The 12301-nt window shown below is 38.1% G+C and overlaps 1 pseudogene; it reads left to right on the top strand.

Moving 5' to 3' along the window:
* The first annotated feature begins 848 nt into the window (after positions 1–848).
* Positions 849–2988, top strand: LOC6043765 (annotated as a pseudogene).
* Positions 2989–12301: the final 9313 nt, after the last annotated feature.

Raw genomic sequence — 12301 nt, forward strand, 5'->3', positions numbered from 1 at the left:
AGTGTCAGAATATACTTACCATCGCTATTTATTTCCAAAAATATCTGACAGTAGAAAAACTAGCAAAATTTGTCTCTATTTTCTGCGTAGTTCTCTACTACTCTGACTGAAATGACAGTTGAGCAATTCTCTATTAAAACCGGAAACGGATTTTATTTGTATTGTTTTATTTGGCCAAACTATTCCCAAAGGAGCTAATTTGTGTCATCCATACAATTTTGGCAGCTGTCCATACGTAAATATCCGAGATTCTGTAACTTTTGAAGGAATTTACACATCAATTTGGTGTTTTCGGCAATGTTGTAGATATTGATGAGGACTATTAAAAAAACTAAAACCAAAACTCGGAGCGTATGGTGGTGTGTCCCCAAGCTTCTTCCTCCCATGTGGATTAAACATTGTGAGGTTGCTTGAAAATTTCGTGCTAAAACTCAACCAACTTCAACGAATCATCTCTGCGGTAAACTTTACGCAGTAAGACTGGCCGTTTTAACGCTTGTGGTGTTTCAATGCATTCTAATGCAATGTTAATAAATGGCTAGAAGTAATTTAACCTTAGGATTCCGTCGAATGGCTGGCTGCGCTAGAGTTTGATTAGTTTAGCTTAGATTAGATTAAAAAATGTTTTCAAAAGTCTAATAGTATTATTTAAAATATTATTATTAATTGTCTGTGAAATGATGCTGCTCATTATCTGCATTGTCTTGGGCTATTTAGACAACCTTATCGCATCTCAAAATAAAAAAGAAAACCATAAAGATAGCATTCAAAATAACTCAGATAACACTCGAATGCACATTTCGCAGCGAGAGCTGCTCTGCAACGATTCAGTTACTTGACCTGCTCATTACAGTGCGGAACTAGAAGGCAAAACTCCAAGTTGAAAATGATTCTATATCTGCTGCTGGCGATACTGGCGCTATCGTTTCTATGGATTCAACGCCAGTACTCTTACTGGGAAAGACGCGGCGTTCCGTACGTTAAAGCGTCCTTCCCGCGAGGAAATCTCCAAGGAGTGGGCCAAAAATTTCACATGTCGACGGCCATTCAAGCGTGCTACAACAAACTTAAGGGAAAGGGTCCCTTTGGAGGAATTTTCTTCTTCCTGAATCCGGTAGTGCTGGTGACGGATCTGGAGCTGGTGAAGCATGTTTTGGTGAAGGACTTTCAGTTTTTCCACGACCGATCGCTCTACTACAATGAAAGGGATGATCCACTTACGGGAAATCTGCTCAACATCGAGGGTACCAGGTAGAGGAACTTGCGCGCCAAAATCACGCCAACGTTTACGTCCAGCAAGATGAAGATGATGTTTCCGACGATAGTCGCAATCGCTGATCAGTTTCATGCGCTGTTGGTGCGAGAAAGTGCCGAGGGGGTTGAAATTGAAATGAAGGAGGCTTTAGCCAGATTCACGACGGATGTGATTGGGAGATGTGCGTTTGGGTTGGAGTGTGACAGTTTGTCTAATCCGGAGTCGATATTTCGACAGATGGGCAGCAGATTGTTTTCAAAGAGATCATTTCGACGTCGTCGTGCTATCTTGTCGCACCCGCCATTTCGACGTTCCGAGAAAAACGTGTTTTAATGTTTGACCTTGAATATACAAAAACGAGAGCACGCAATGTAAACAATAACAAACACGTTTTGTTTGGCTCACTATTCTGTGCATTGTCCCAAAGTTTGGTTGAAGTTGGTTGCTGGAATCCCGAGTTATAATAACAAATGTTTACGGTAGTCTAGCTTGTACGTGCGACAAACGCATCCTGACTTTTCTGGCCTGTAATCCCTTTGGCCTTTTGTCGCACTTACATCAATTTTCATGGAGTGACAAGATAGCACGACAAGATTGAAACTACTTTCATATGTAAAGTGACAAAAATGCACGGAGTTTTTTCGGTTTTTGTTGAATATCTCAGGATTGAAATCGAATTTTGTGGATCTGTGAAGGTCAAAAGGTGAGGCATTGTGAGCTGCACAAAATGGCGTTCTTAACTCAATTTGGCCCAAAATGCACGTACGACAAGTTAGCACGATGGCGACGATTTAGGCTTGTTGTGGCGCAGCAGTTTCGCGAGCTGGCACGTTTCTTGGGGTATGTCACCTTCGACAAGGAAGTTTCAACGTTTTTCTTGAACGTTGTTAGAGAAACAATTGAATATCGAGAGAAGAGTGGTGTTTCTGGGAAAGATTTCATGGATTTGATGATTAAACTGAAAAACTCCGAATCGATAGATGATTCAGAAGGCAGCAGCTTGGGGGCTTTGACGTTCAACGAAATCGCAGCCCAGGCGGTTGTATTCTTCGCCGCTGGATTTGAGACTTCAGCAACGACAATGTCATATTGTTTGTACGAACTAGCGTTAAATCCTGCGTTGCAGGACAAAGCTCGCGATGAGGTCACTCGAGTAATTCGAAAACATGGCACTTTGACCTACGAAGCTGCACAAGAAATGCAATATGTTGGAGCCTGCATTGACGGTAAAGCTTGAAACCTCTCAAAATTCTAATTATAATCTAATTTTCATTTTGCAGAAGCACTCCGTAAATACCCCCCGGGACCTTCACTGTCACGTGCCGTCACCAAGAATTACAAGGTCCCAAATACGAACACGACGCTGGAAAAGGGCACTTCCGTGTTAATTCCAGTGTACGCCATTCACCATGATCCCGAATACTTTCCCGAGCCGGAACGGTACGATCCGGACCGGTTTCTACCGGAGCAGCAGGCTGCCCGCAATCCGTATAGTTATTTGCCCTTTGGTGAGGGTCCCCGAAATTGTATCGGGCTGCGATTTGGTCTCACGGTAGCTCGAATCGGGGTGGCTTACGTGTTGAATGGTTTCCGGATCAGTTTGTCAAGAAGGACTCCGGTACCACTGGAGCTATCCCGCCAGAAGATGATTCTCACCATAGAAGGGGGATTGTGGCTTCATCTGGAGAAGCTTTAGGAATTAAAAACATAATTATCAATAAATGAACTTCTCACTTGAAGCAGCATTAAAATCGATTTAAGAACCACCCTACAACCCTCTTGTTATAATCAACAACTAAACAGATGGTTCGCTGTCATAACCTCAAACATAGCTGAGCGAGAACATACTCCGAGTTGAGTTCACATGAGTGTGGGAGGATGTGAAGACATGCTCACGGAGTAGGCACAAGAAGGATGCCTGAAGATGAGCCCATCGTCGTGGCGTACGACCTCCAGGAGAGGACGACCTGTGCCCAAGAACGCAAATAAATCTTACCCGCAATGTATAAAAAATGACGCTCCAACGAATCGATGGTCAAGCTGCTCTGGGGCTCTGTTTTTCCGCGATGATGTTCTTACGTGGCCATTAAAATAGAACCTCGTTGGATATCTTTTGCAATCTGGTGGTCGAGCAGTACCGAACAAACCGTGAGAACAATGAGACTTCCAGTGTGCCATTTGAAGTTGGTTTGAATGTTACAGGGGGTTCGAGGTACAGATTTGCGTTCTGTAATCCTGAGAGTTCTTGCAAATTAATCAACATCATCAAAGTCGATTCGGCACGCCAAACAAACTCATCGCGGACGAACAGGTCGCAAAGTACCGACTCTTGTTGATTTAAACTCCAACCCGGCTGGGTCGAGCATTATGGGTTTTGTGGAAGCACTCACAAAACATCGGTATGAAGCAATTCCAGCTCAAATCAGGAATTTTTCTGATACTTTTGTACCCGACCCTCTCCGATTTCAATGATACTTTGTAGACATGTTATCCTAGGCCTATATAAGCCATTTTTGTGCATATGGAGCAAATAGTACTCGAGAATAACATTTGAAAAGGGCGTAAGGTATTTAAATATTTTAGTATTCTGTAATTTAAAAATTACTGTATCTCGAAGCCGTTGCGTCGTATCAAAAAGTGGTCAAAGACAAACTTGTAGGAAATTGGAGGGCTTTCTAAAAAAAAATACACTGAAACAAAAATACACGTCACATCTATGAGATTTTTTGATTTTTATGTCTAAAACTTAAATTTGAAGGTGATGTCACGATTTTTTTTCGTTCAAAATTTTTGAGGAAATAGCCTAAAATGTTACTAAAAGACTGACGAAAAATGCATGATGGTATGTCTCTCCTAAAAAATACAAAAATCATTTACTAAAACTGTTTTTTTTTTGAAAAGTGGTCTAAACGTCAAAATTTGTAAAAACCGGTAGTGGGAATCGATTTTCCAGACAATTTTACATAAAAGTCTCCGTATTGACCATTGTCCTATGTCCAATCCTTGGGAAGATACAGCGGTTTTAAAAATAAAAATGTTGAAAAAACGGGATTTTTGGTGGTTTTTGACAATTTCTATACAACAGACTTGGTTTTTCAGTCTCGTAAATATTTTTACCGGAAAGCTCGTCCAATTTCCCATAAGTTTGCCTTTGACAGCATTTAAATTGGATGTAAGGGCTTACAGATATAAGCTTAATTACATTGCTTATAACTGAAAATAGAATATTTTTTTCAGTGTGGTAGAAACCAGGATAGTAAATTTGATTACGTAAATATAAAAACGATAAAAATCAAAAAGCTGTCAAAGGCAAACTTATGGGAAATTGGACGAGCTTTCCGGTAAAAATATTTACGAGACTGAAAAACCAAGTCTGTCATATAGAAAATGCCAAAAACCACCAAAAATCCCGTTTTTTCAACATTTTTATTTTTAAAACCGCTGTATCTTCCCAAGGATTGGACATAGGACAATGGTCAATATGGAGACTTTTATGTAAAATTATCTGGGGAATCGATTCCCACAACCGGTTTTTAAAAATTTTGACGTTTAGACCACTTTAAAAAAAACAGTTTTAGTAAATGATTTTTGTATTTTTTTTAGGAAAGACATACCATCTTGCACTTTTCGTCAGTCTTTTGGTAACATCTTAGGTTATTTCCTCAAAAATCACCTTCAAATTTAACTTTTGAACTTAAAAATTGAAAAATGACATAAAAGTGGCGTGTATTTTTGTTTCAGTGTATTTTTATCAGAAAGCCCGTCCAATTTCCTACAAGTTTGTCTTTGACCACTTTTTGATACGATGCAACGGCTTCGAGATACAGTAATTTTTAAATTGCAAAATACTAAAATATTTAAATACCTTACGCTCTTCTCAAATGTTATTCTCGAGTACTATTGGCTCCATATACACAAAAATGACTTATATAGGCCTAGGATAACATGTCTACAAAGTTTCATTGAAATCGGAGAGGGTCGGGTACAAAAGTACCAGAAAAAATCCTGATTTGAGCTGGAATTGCTCTATGTCAAAGTGCAAAATGATTGTATAATCGCCCCAAAATGTGCCACACCGTGAAGGCGGTTAAGCGCAGCCAGTTAAGCTTTTCAGAGGTTGTGCTTGACTGAACTTCGAAATTGGTGCCGATAGAAGATAAACTACGTACCAGATGATGCACATCCCAAAACCGTGCTCTTCGCATGTACCGTTTAGACAACTAATGACACCGAAACGGAGTTTCAGCACACGGATTTTTGCAGGCTTGTTTCTGTTGATTTTTGTTTTTTTTTTCAGGCATAAGTCTGAATTAAATAAAAAATGATAGTTTCTTAGAAATAGTGTACTTTTGAAATACCGTGCCCGAAAAAAATTGCACCACCCACCAGTGATGAACTATCGTTGATGAGTTGTAGCACAGAGACCTCCTTGAAGAAATGGCCGTACCTCCAAGATTTGTGTCATCATCAAAGCACTTCATCAAGAAACAAACAAGTCCCATTTTCCAAACGAATACACTGCAAATCTGCATGTATCCAAACGGTCGTTGAGATTAAGCCAAAAAAGCTGATCCTCAATCTCAGCGCCCACGACCGCAGAGTCCCAAAAACAACAACTCGTAGAAGCAAAACAAAAAGAGACACTAATTAAAACTACACCGCAAAAATATTAATCGTGAGCTACCGCGCAAGAAGTTTCACCTTTCAGCTGTAGGTACTGAATCTTCGTCGTGGGTTGTCGAGCTCGTCAATATCTTCTCCCCTGCTGACATGTGGTACCAAAGTCAAACAAGACACACACACATGCTGCCGCCGCCAATCAATGAGGGAGAAGATCACGATAATTGGTTGATTGGCATGGACGTGGTGCAGTGCCGTCTAAATACCGTTTGGGGTTGGATTAAAAACACATCAGGAAAAGAAGCGGTTTCAAGAAAAGTGGCAGGTTTGGACTGCGCAAAGGGGCGGGTGATCTTCAGCTGAACTTGAAGGTGCGATGGTCTAGTTTTGTGGTTACGGAAACTTCCTGCTTGTTGGATCACTGGTGGGAAAAATAGATCGTTGACTACTAGATTGTTCTTGACATTCTGAGGAGGTTTCTTTAATATTTTTAGCTATTATTTCTGGACCAAATTTGAAAAAGGCGGATAAGCATTTTGACAGCTGGAACTATTTTGCGAATTCCGAAACAACCAAACAAAATAACAAGATTTCGTCGCCGTCGTGCTAACTTGTCGTACGTGAATTTTGGGCCAAATTGAGTTAAGAACGCCATTTTGTGCAGCTCACAATGCCTCATCTTTTGACCTTCACAGATCCCCAAAATTCGATTTCAATCCTGAAATATTCAATGAAAACCAAAAGAGCTCCTGAAATTTTTGTCACTTTTCATATGAAAGAAGTTTCAATCTTGTCGTGCTATCTTGTCACTCCCTGAAAATTGATGTATGTAATGCAACAAAGGGCAAAGCGATTTCAGGTCAGAACACGTTTGACACACGTACAAGCTAGACTGCCGTAAACATTTGTAATTATGACTCGGGACTCCAGCAACCAACTTCAACCAAACTTTGCACATGATGGTCAGCCAAACAAAACGTGTTTGTTATTGTTTACATTGCGTGCTTTCGTTTTTTTCAAGGTCTAACATTGAAACACGTTTTTCTCGGAACGTCGAAATGGCGGGTGTGACAAGATAGCACGACGACGTCAATTTGAAATCTAATAATCGAAGAACAAAAAACAGTTTTTCTTGCGCATACAATTAAGAGTGTTTATTAAGATCTTTTCAAACCCAATCCTTAACCTTTTCCATAAATAATAATCCGCTATCACAAGCTTGATCTTCAGTATCGAAACGTTTATTTTTGGACGCACGGTAATCGTCTCGACCTCCGGGTCGAGGGTCATCACCTTCGAAACGCGCATCTTCAAACCTGTATTATTCCCAAGGACAACTTCATTGAGTAAACACGCGCAAACGTAAGCAAAACAAGATAAAAAACAAAAAGACACCAAAATCATTCAATCATCGCGCAGGTATTTTTTTTCAATCTTCTCAACTTGACCACGAATCAAGCAAAAATGCGCGTCATGTAAACAATTAATTATGTAAGCAGTGACAGTGACCAGCGCGCAGGAATTCTACGTGCGCGCGTCATCTCAGAAGGGAATTTTGAACTCCATCCTCTCCAGCGGCGGGTACACGCCCCCCAGTCAACGGGTTGGTTGCACCTGGTCATTGCACGCACGATGATGGACCAAACTGATAGTTTCTGTGTCACCGGTGTCACCCAGCACCCAGGAGGGACCGACTTGACAGACCGGCCGGCCAACTAGCTCCAGCTCAGATGTCAACGGTCGTGAACTTTTCCGAGCAATCGGCTTGCAGTTGGTAAACCTAGCGACATTGTTGGATGGTTGATCATAATTTATCGGCAAACAAGTTTGCAATTTACGAGTGATTGAAAGAAGAACGCCCGGATGGACTCGGTTAACAGTTAGTCAATCAGGCTTGGATTATTTAATATTTTCAGTAGTGCAATAAACCGTGCAATTTTTTACTTTTAAGCGTATTAACTTATTAGCATCCATTTGAGCGCTAGAAAGTTTACCTTTTAAGCACTTATATCGAAAAGAAATACTTTTTGATAAGGGTTTTGCCGGTAAAAAACATTCAAGCTGGGAAAAAAAGTTTAACTCCTCAAGCCCTCTGTCAATTGTTATGTACAATGGTAAAAAACACGATTAAAAACTATTTCGGATCACTTTTTTTAAATTTAATGCAAAAATTGAAATTGATCAGACAACATTTTGTTGATGGATCAACTTTCTGTCGCGAAGTTATTTTTTAAATGTTTTGATAATCCATTTTAAATCAATTGCGGTCGTTCAAAGGGTCATTGTACTCAGTAAAATAAGCTTTTGAGCAGTTCTCTCAATTTTCGGTCATTCGATTATTTTTGTATTTTTTAATCCGACTGAAACTTTTTTGGTGCCTTCGGTATGCCCGAAGAAGCCATTTTGCATCATTAGTTTGTCCACATAATTTTTCATACAAAATCCATAGCTGTCCATACAAAAATGATAAATGAAAATTCAAAAACCGGTATCTTTTGAAGGAATTTTTTGATCGATTTGGTGTCATGGGGAAAGTTGTAGGTATGGATAAGGACTACACTGGAAAACAATTATACACGGTAAAAAATGGCGATTTTTAATTTAACTTTTTGTCACTAAAACTTGATTTGCAAAAAAAACACCGTTTTTATTTTTATTTATTTTCTGATATGCTTTAGAGGACATAAAATGCCAACTTTTCTGAAATTTCCAGAATGGGCAAAAAATCTTTGACCGAGTTATGATTTTTTTAATCAATACAGATTTTTTCAAAAAATCGAAATATTGGTCGCAAAAATTTTTCAACTTCATTTTTCGATGTTAAATCAAATTTGCAATCAAAAAGTACTTGAGTGAAATTTTGATTAAGTGCATCGTTTTCAAGTTAAATTATTTTTTTGGTAACTTTTTTTTAAATAGTCGCAGTTTTCATTTAAAAAAATTAGTGCTCATGTTTGCCCACTTTTAAAAGAAATATGTTGAAAAGCTGAGAAAATTCTCTATATTTTACTTTTTTGAACTTTGTTGATACGAGCCTTAGCTGCTGAGATATTACCATGCAAAGGTTTAAAAACATTAAAATTGATGTTTTCAAAGTCTCACCCAAACAACCCATCATTTTCTAACGTCTATATCTCTGCAAATAATGGTTCGATAAAATATTAAACATTCAAATCTTCCAATCTTTTCTAAAAAAATATTTTTAAAATTTTTAAAACAAGATTTCAAATGGGCCAAACACTCAATATAACGCCATTTTAAAATGTTAGTCTTGGTTTAAAATTTTTGAAAATATTTTTTAGAAGAGATAGGAAAATTTCACGAATGTTTCATATTTTAACATTGAAAATCGTTGCTGAGATATCGACATTAGAAAATGGTGGGTTTTTTGGGTGAGACTTAGAAAACATCAATTTTAATGTTTTTAAACCTTTGCATGACAATATCTCAGCAACTAAGGGTCGTATCAACAATGTTCAAAGAAGCAAAGTATAGAGAATTTTCTCAGCTTTTCAAAAATATTTTTTTCTGAAGTGGGCAAACATGGGCACTTATTTAAACAAAATTAAGAACTGAGACTTTTTTCAAAAAAGTTACCTAAAAATGGCTATAACTTAAAAACGGTGCACTTTATCAAAATTTCACTGAAGTATTTTTTGATTGCAAAATAGATTTTACATCCAAAAATGAAGTTGAAAAATTTTTGCGACCAATATTTCGATTCTTTGAAATAAAAATCAGTTTTGATTCAAAAATTCATAACTTGGTCAAAACAAATTTGCACAACCTGGAAATTTCTGAAAAGTTGGCATTTGATGTCCTCTGAAACATATAAAAAAATGTGTTTTTTTTTGCAAATCAAGTTTTAGTGACAAAAAGTTAATTGAAAAATCACCATTTTTTACCGTGTATTATTTTTTCCAGTGTAGTCCTTATCCACACCTACAGCTTTGCCGAAGACACCAAATTGATCAGGAAATTCCTTCAAAAGATACCGATTTTTGAATTTTCATGCATCATTTTGGTATGGACAGCTGCCAAATTTGGATGGAAAATTATATGTACAAACTAACGATACAAAATGGCTTCTTTGAGCATACCGAAGGCACCAAAAATGCTGGATTTAAAAATACAAAAATTAAAATTGAAGAAAAAATACCGTTTTGGTAGAGAATTGCTCTTTATCGTTGTAAACAATAAAATCACATATTTAAGCCCAATTGGAAAAAAATGTACTCAACTCGTTGCCTAACTTCGTTGGATAAATCCACGACTCGTGCTAAAAAAATCATTTTTTGATACGTATTGCATCTTGTAGCTTTTGACATTCCGAGAAAAACGCGTTGAAAAAAAACAAAAAAATAGAGCAAACAATGAAAAACTTTTTGATTGGTTGACCATTCGGTGCATTCGGTCGAATTTGGTTGCAATTGTCAGGGTGTGTCAAGATAGCACGAAACGAAGGAAACTTCTTTCATATGAAGAGTGACAACAATGCATGGAGTGTTTTTTAGTTTTTGGTGAATATCTCAAGATTGAAATCGAATTTTGGGGATCTGTGAAGGCCAAAGGTGAGGTATTGAAAGCTAAAAATGCGTTCAAAACTTTTATTTGTTTTGTTCTGAAATGAAAACACTCAGAAACGTAGTTCAATTGCAAATTGAATTTTCTACGTGCTCATTGTTTAATCACCATGATTTATGTTGTCTATCAGTTCATCAGTTTATTTTTAACAACATTCATTTAGCATGATACGCATCACACCACCATTTGTAAAGAAAACATTTCCATTATGATGGAACGCATCTCCCCTCACAGAAGATCATAAGATGAATGAATGATGCTGTGGAGATGCCCCACAGTCGTTCATCTCCCGGGCTAGATTGGCGTTAAACGGTGGAGTTGCTCGCGCATTCCTCAATCAGCTGCAAACCCCAGTCTGCTTTTAGTTAGGTATTTAGTTTATGCTATCCGTCCTACGAGATGGCCCCGGCGACGCATTAAATTAACACGTTCGGTTTGCAGCAGCAGAAAATTTGATTGATTGCTCGTGAGTGTTTTATTGGCAGCCCTCTAGAGTATGTAAATTTTAACCCCGAGTTGATCCAAGGATATGATAAGAAAAACAAGTATTGTCGGAACATTTATTACTGAAAGTTACAATAGTTGATTTTTGACAATGGTGGTTTGTAGAATGTGCGTACCAACGGGTGTCTTCCTTAGTCAAGGATAGCCAGTGTTAATTTTTCAACCATTATCCTGACTAATTCGTTGATGCTCAATTTAAATCCACTTATCATGTCAAGGCTCAAACCGCTAGAGGGTTGTCAACAATAAGATGGCTAATTTCCTAGTTTTTTATTCTCGTTTCTCAGAATGAACGATCTCATACTAAAATCTCAGTTTGCCAAATTCAAATGCCAAAAACTATCATCAGATTCCAATTATCACGTCATGAATCTCAACTCTTGGACAAAATGCCATCACGAGGTTTTGTTTGCTTCATTCCCCTAACCAGCACCAGTAAACGGAAGCCATCAATTTAATCAATGAACTTTAGCTTAATGTAACAACCGTAACGGGGCTGCGGAAGCCCTGCTGCTAGTTGGCTACTCTAAGCAAGCCCAGCGGTGACCTTAACTTTGCAAAGATACACGCCTAAACGAGCCATCGCTGTTGATGAAGATGCTCTTAGCTCTCGAGATGAGGCTTGGCATGACCTATGCGGGCAATGTTTGGAACTTGGCTAGCTTCATAGAGTGGACGGTTGGCACTGGCTGTGAAGACACTGATTTTGTGTTTGGCGACAGAATCCTAATAATGAAAACATTATCCAAACAGTAATCTGTGAAGTAAAGAACTGCCGCTCGAAGCTAGTGCGTCCCATATGTAATTTCATCAATTTTTAGGTAATTATGCAGTTCGGTTCAAAATCATGTAAACTATCAGAAAAAAACCAATAAAATTTGATACTTTGTTCTAGAAAACCGGAGAAAATCCACTTTTTCGTGAAATTCTAACACGTAGCCAAATTTAACATGCGTCTTTCTCGGCTTGCTGTTTTTACATATGGGACGGACTTGGACTCGCAGAGAACTTATTTTTTTTGTTTTTCTTACATTTTTTGAAAACTAATGATTGCAAAACTACTGAACTAGTGTAAAATGCATTTTTAAACATTCTATTTATTCAAATGGTGAGGCCATGTGATTTCGATCTTAGGCAGAGCCGAGGGCCAAAAGCTTTCTTAAATATTTGCATCGGCCTTATAAAGTTGCCAAACACCAAGGTGCAATATTCTAAGTTATAACGAAACGCTCTGCACCTTTATTTTGTCCTAAAACAGATCAGGACAGAAAATATTGGCAACGTCACGATTCATTCTACCAAATAATAGTTTCAAAATATCTAAGGAATGACGAAATT

The sequence above is a fragment of the Culex quinquefasciatus genome, chromosome 3 (genome assembly GCF_015732765.1).
Source record: "Culex quinquefasciatus strain JHB chromosome 3, VPISU_Cqui_1.0_pri_paternal, whole genome shotgun sequence".
Taxonomy (NCBI): domain Eukaryota; kingdom Metazoa; phylum Arthropoda; class Insecta; order Diptera; family Culicidae; genus Culex; species Culex quinquefasciatus.